Genomic DNA, 6,736 nt, shown 5'->3' with positions numbered 1-6,736 from the left:
CACCAAAGCCCTTAAGACTAAGCGCTCTGGCTAGAAAGATAGCTCAGTGGTTAAGAACATGTACTCCTCTTCCTGAGGTCCAGAGTTTTTTGGGGTTTTTGTTTGTTTGTTTGGTTGGTTGGTTGGTTGGGTTTTTTTGGGGGGGGGGTTGTTTGTTTTGGTTTTTGGTTTTTGGGGTTTTTTTTTTTTTGGTTTTGGTTTTTCAAGACAGGGTTTTCTGTGTATCCCTAGCTGTCCTAGAACTCATTCTGTGGACTAGGCTGGCCTAGAACTCATAGAGGTATGCCTGCCTCTACTTCCCAAAGGCTGGGATTAAAGGCATGTGCTACCACCACCCAGCCCGAGTTCAATTCTTAGCACCCATGTCCGGTAGCTCACAATCACCTACAACTCCAACTCCAGGAGCATCCAACACCTCTGGCCTCTCTGGGCACCTGGATTCACATGCACATATCCCCTACACACACACACACACACACACACACACACACACACACACACAATTTCAAATTTTAATTAAAAATGCCAGGGGGGTGGCTGGAGAGATGGCTCAGCAGTTAAGAGCACTTGTTGCTCTCCCAAAACACCTGGCTTCAGTTCCCAGCACCCACATGGCAGCTCACAGCTGTCTGTAACTGCAGGTGTCAGAGGATCCAACACCCTCACATAGATAATGCATGCAGACAAAACACCAATGCACATAAAAATAAATCATTAAAGTGCTGGGTAAACTAAAAGACATTACAGAAATGACATTAAGTGAATATAGCATGAGATTAGCCACAACATTTTCTTAAATCCTCCTTAATTCCTTTCTTTTAAAGCAAAAATTTGAAAGATACTTAAAAGGTGTATGTTAAGGAGGCATTCAGAAAATATGAAAAGACTGCTTTTTGATCAAGCTAGATTGCAGAGTCAGCAGGGGATGGAGAGATTTCTACATGTTTTCCCAGCCCTGTGAACTGCATGGATATTGTACAGCCCGGCCAATCTTGAGGATGTAGATTAATGCTGTCCCCATTTCACCAATGAAGGATTTATTTTAGAACTGTCAAAACTCACAAATTACTTCCCATTCTGAAGATGCAGCCCAAGTTGGAATAGCTAGTTCACAGTTTCCAGAACACTAAATGACTTTAATGGGTTCTAGTGGTTATCTGTGCTAAATGAGCAAGGACCATGAACAACACACCAGTTCCCTATATTTGAATCAGGTAGAGGGGACAGAAAGCCAAGCAAAGGCAATACCTTCTTCCTGTCCAAGGACCCTGTGGCCTGTCTCATCTATTCAGCTGCTTCCTGTCGGCAGTAGGGTGTGATTGTATGATATTTTTTTGGATTTTATTTGCAATTCCTGGCTCATATCTCCCTCCCCAGAGAAGGCTATAAAAATTAGAATTACTTTCCCCCAAAGCAGGTCATAGGGACTGTAATCTTTCCCTGCCTTTCTGTCCTGGAACTGGCCATGAAGAAATTCTCTGGCCTGCCTTTTACCTCATGCCAGAGAGGTTTGCCCATACCTGGAAGGAGGAATGCTGTATAGAGGCCAAGAAGACTTCGGAAGCAGACAGGCCTTGCTGGGTGTCCTCATCTAGTCGTCTTGGGGTTGGAGACACTGTTAAGTCTACATAAGATCTTGGAGGGCTTGGAGAGCTTCAGTAGCTGATCAGACTTATGGAAGATAAAGGACCTGGAGAACAGTATATGACAGATACCTGGGACATGGAAACTCTGTGCCCCTTCTACTATGCCTCACTCATCCTGAGTGTCTCTTTGTATCCTTTAATATTCCTTATGATTAACAAATGTGTTTCCCAGAATTTGGGGAGCCACTCAAGCACATTAATCAACCCAGAACTTAGGTTCGTAGGGAACCTCACTGTATAGCCAGTTGGTCAGAAATAGAACAGCTAAAGGATTGCAGCTGGCATCTGAAGGCAGGGGACAGTCTTGGGACTGAGCCTGCAACCCCTGTATCTGATGCTATTTCCTGATAGCATCCAAATTAAATTGAATTAGGCTAGCTAGCCCGAGCCCTCTGAAATATTTTTGCTTAGTTGGTATGTGAATAACACACACAGAGACATGAAGTTAGTATCAAGAGTGCTCTGTGTTGAGTTTGTTTTCCCAAAATAGAGTAGAGTTCAGCCACCCTGGGGCACCTGAATCAAGGAACTATGAAACACTTTATCCAGCCTCAGGATAAAATGTTTTGGATGGGAAAGGGCAGTCTGGGGAGTTGGGGGGATGTACCCAGTCTCCCTGAAAAGACTATCAGTCTGGCTCCCAAGAGAAAAAAACTCACCTGAACAGATTATAAAATGAAGAATTTAACCCTGTAATAAAGGTGAAATTCTAGTGAAAAGGCTGAGACATAACTTTGGAGCTCCTTGGTGTCCAGCAGGTGGCGATCAAATCTAAGGTGGCCTGAGACTGTACTGGAAATGACCACGAAGAAGTAGCCTGTGAGACATAAACAGGGTACTCTTTCTGCTTTGTAGTGTGTTCATCCTAACACCCAAACCTCATTTCTCTTCCTTGCCTTAGAAATGTTGCCCCGTTGGGTTAGGGGCATAGCTTAGTTGGTAGAGTGCTTGCTTAGCATACACAAAACCTTGGGTTCAATCCCCAACGCCCCATAAACTAAACATGATAGCACTTAGGAGATAGTCAGGATCAAAACTTCAAGGTCATCTTTGACTAAATAAGTTAGAGGCTAGCCTAGGATATGTGAAATCCTGTCAGGCAATAGTGACACATGCCTTTAATCCTGGCACTTAAGGAGGCAGAGGCAGATGGATCTCCATGAATTTGAGGTCAGCCTGATCTACAGATCAAGTTCCAAATCAGTCAGAGCGATACAGAGAAATCCTGTCTCCAAAAAAAAAGTAACCAACATTTGAAAAGCTTTCCTAAAGCACAGACTCAGGATAAAATCCATAGATTCTAGGTTGGCAGTGGGGTATTATCTCTCCTGACAATCTGGAAATACCAATATCTTGTTTTTTTTTTTCAGTGTATGCATGATACATGTGGGGATGCATGCATGCCACAGCAAAAGCCAGCATCCTTTGTTTTTCAGTTTGTGCACATGAGATATACACATGTCATGGTCCACATAAGGAGGTCAGATGACAACTTCTAGGAATCAGTTCTCTCCTTCCACCATGTGGGTCCTAGGGTTTGAACTCAGGCTCTCAGGCTTGGCAACAGGTGCCTTTACTTGCTTAGCTGTCTCACAGTTCCCCAGTGCCAAGATCTTTTAATTGTTTAAGAATTGTATACAATCATATAATGCATTTTGATCAAGTTCACACCCTTTCCTTTCCCTCTAATTCCTTTTTTTGTTTTGTTTTGTTTTTTGTTTTGTTTTGTTTTGTTTTTTGTTTTTTCCGAGACAAGGTTTCTCAGTGTAGTTTTGGTGCCTGTCCTGGATCTCACTCTGTAGACCAGACTGGCCTTGAACTCACAGAGATCCACCTGGCTCTGCCTCCCGAGTGCTGGGATTAAAGGCATGCGCCACCACCGCCTGGCCCCCTCTAATTCTTATCCTATCCCCCCATCTCTTCTCCTGACCAATTTTAAATGTGGGCCCACTCAAGAGCTCTCTCAATCTCTTTTTGTTTCTTTGGTTTTTTGTTTTGTCTCTGTTTTAGATAGAGTCTCATTATGTAGCCCTGGCTGGTCTGGAACTCTCTGTGTAGAGCAGACTGACCTCAAACTCACAGAGATTTGCCTGCCTCTGACACCAAGTGCTGAGATTAAATGTATGCACCACCACACCTGGCTATTTTTTTAACCCACTGAGTCCAGTTAGTGATGCCTGTGTGTTTGTGAGTACAGGGTAATCTAATAGAACATGGATAGCTCTAAGGGTTCACATTCCTAAGGGGAGCTGACTCTCCTTCCCCCTAACAGCCACCAATTGCTGGTAGCTCCCCAGGAATAGAACTTCCTTACCTACCTCCATCTATGCTGGGATTTTGATTGGCTTGATCTTGTACGGTCATTGTGCAAGTAGTCACAGCTTCTGTGAGTTCATGTGTAGAAAGGCCCTGTCATGTCCAGCAAATATTGTTTCACAGCAGACATCCATACTACCCCTTGCTCCTAAAATCTTTCTGCCCCCTCATTTACATTGATCCCTGAGCTTTGGGGAGAGGAGGTGTAACCTAACTGTCCCATTTAGCACTCAACAGTTTTACCCTTTGCACTTTGACCAGTTGTGGTCTCTGTATTAGTTACCATCTACTGTTAAAAAAAAAAAAAAAAAAAAAAAAAAAAAAGAAGCTTCTCTGGTAAGGAATGGGAGATGAACTAATCTGTGGATGTGAAGGGAAGAGCTTGAGACGGGGGTTATTACTGTGTCTATTTAACACAGTAATAGTATTAGGTTCTCCCGTAGGGCCTATCACTTAGCTAATCATGGATCTATTTTTTGGCCCAGTTAATAGTACTAGTTCCATCTTATGGATCAGGTTTTAAATCCAGTCAGAAAGTGATTGGTCACTCCCACAGCATTTGTGCCCCTAATGCACCAGTGGACATGAATTGCCAGGCCAGTCATTAGTATGATTTACAGGGTTCACAGCTGGGTAACAGTGTTGATTATTTTTCTCCCCTAGTAGTATACATAGTTCCTTCTAGGACTGTGAAAGCTAGCCAGTGGGGATAGAGGTTCCAGGTGAATACCAGCTTGAATTCTCCATGACCCAAAGGTCATGTATGTGGTATCTTCAGCAATAGGACCTTACCATCAAGGGAGGGTAACTATGGTAGTTTGAAGAAGAATGGCTCCCATAGGCTTATATATTTAAATGCTTAGGGAGTAACACTATTTGAAAAGATTAGCCTGGTTGGAGGAAGTGCGTCACTGGGGGTAGACTTTGAGGTTTCAAAAGTCCAAGTCAGTCCCAGTGGCTTTCTCCCTACTGCCTATGGATATGGAACCCTCAGCTCCTACTTGAGCATCATATCGGCCTGCATGCCACCATGCTTCCTGACATGCTGATAATGAACTAAACTTCTGAAACTGTTAAGTAAGCCCCCAATTAAATGCTTTCTTTTATAAGAGTCACTGTAATCCTGGTGTCTCTTCACAGCAATAGAACAGTGACTGAGACAGTAACAAAGCAGTGGCAGTAGCCTGTAATGTTTGGTTGGGGGTTAGAGGACCTCCACAGACCAACAATTCAAAAAGAGGTAATCTATACCTTCAGTGCCAAATCCCTTAAGTCTGTGTAAAAATTGCCCTCCTGAAACTCACACATATACAAATCCAAGAGTTTCACACCAGGATCAGCAGGTGCAGTATAGGTCTCCAGTCAGCCACCTGGCATTCATGGACAGCAAGTCTCAAATTGCTTGCCCGTGGGCACAAGGCCATTACCACCAGTTGGGTAAAATCAGCCTGCCAAGGTAGAGGGGACTCCACAGACTGTGTCCAGCAGCTTTCCTGCCACAAACTAAATGAAGCAGGAGCTTTCTCTTGCTTGTGGAGAAATAATTCAGTTTCTCGTTGCAAGCAGCTGGAGAACAAGAGAACAGGAAGGGCAGTGCTCTACCTGAGAACAGTAGCAAAGCCCCTCTACTCTGTTGGGGGGCAAAAGTCTGGAAGTTGGAAATGCCATTGAACTCTAGATCCTTCTGCCACCACTTCCCAAGTGCTGGCCTGCACCACCACTCCAGAAAAATGCCTGAAGTCGATCCCATATTCGTTGTGTAACTGAAGGAAAGTTGTTTCCTTTTTTCTAGGCCTCATTTTCCTGTCAAATGATGGCATTGGGGCAGATGGTATCTCTTTCTCCCTCCAGCATCTGCTCTTCAAATGAGAAGTGTGTTGAAGGTGTCTAGTCTAGCATCATCAGAACCACAGCAAAAGCTGTGTCTAAGCTAAGGAAACTGGATAGCACACGAGTAGGGAAATAAAAGTTCTGACCTCCCAATACCCTACTCCCACAATCTCTTTCCCACCACTGAGCATCCGTTAAAGAGAAGTGAAGATCAGAAGTCAGATCTGCTATCTTCTGTATGTTGAAAAGGCCAAGAGCTTGAGTCAGCCATATAAAAGAAAGAATAGTGCTCACTTCAGCAGCACATATACTAAAATTGGAATGATACAGAGAAGATTAGCATGGCTCCTGCATGAGGATGACATGCAAATCCATGAAGACTTCCTTATTTAAAAAAAAAGAAAGAAAATAAGTAAATAAAGAATAAATCCACGGGTGCAAACAGAGACTCTGGATGCTTATCTGTGTAGCCTCTACTGTGTTAGTGTATATTAAGTCAGACTAAACTTCTGAAACTGTAAGTAAGCCCCAATTAAATGCTTTCTTTCATAAGCATTTTCCCCCTAGAGCTGTTCTTCTTTGCCAGTCTCCACCCAGTGACAATGACATTGGCTGACAGTGTCCACCTGATCCTTGGGAAAGGACTTTTACTTCCCCTCCATTAGAGCTCCACTTCCTTTGCCCAGGTGAGCTTCCATTAGACATTAGAAAGTTTCCACTTGGTAGACCTTTCCCTCTGTACCCAGGCTTAAGAAGCTATCCCATGTTAAGTGCTGAGAACAGAGTTCAGGGAGATTCCAGTATGACAAATAACAATACTCACCTGTTCTCAGCACCCTGGGAAATCTTCAGCCTCAAGTAAGAAAATACAGTCAGAATGATTCAGGTCTTTTTCGTCCAATTGTTTTATGTTCAGTGTCAAAGGGAATGACAGTTTTACCTGC

The 6,736-nt window shown here is 43.5% G+C and overlaps 1 non-coding gene across 1 annotated transcript; it reads left to right on the top strand.

Moving 5' to 3' along the window:
• Nucleotides 1-6,078: 6,078 nt before the first annotated feature.
• Nucleotides 6,079-6,185, top strand: LOC128117274 (U6 spliceosomal RNA). The gene has a single exon (XR_008220758.1). It is a non-coding gene; the product is annotated as a U6 spliceosomal RNA (small nuclear RNA).
• Nucleotides 6,186-6,736: the final 551 nt, after the last annotated feature.

This window comes from Peromyscus californicus, unplaced genomic scaffold, assembly GCF_007827085.1.
Source record: "Peromyscus californicus insignis strain IS unplaced genomic scaffold, ASM782708v3 Scaffold_20__1_contigs__length_68692818, whole genome shotgun sequence".
NCBI lineage: Eukaryota > Metazoa > Chordata > Mammalia > Rodentia > Cricetidae > Peromyscus > Peromyscus californicus.
Note: the sequence above shows the minus strand (reverse complement) of the source record. Positions and strands in the feature narration are given on the sequence as shown.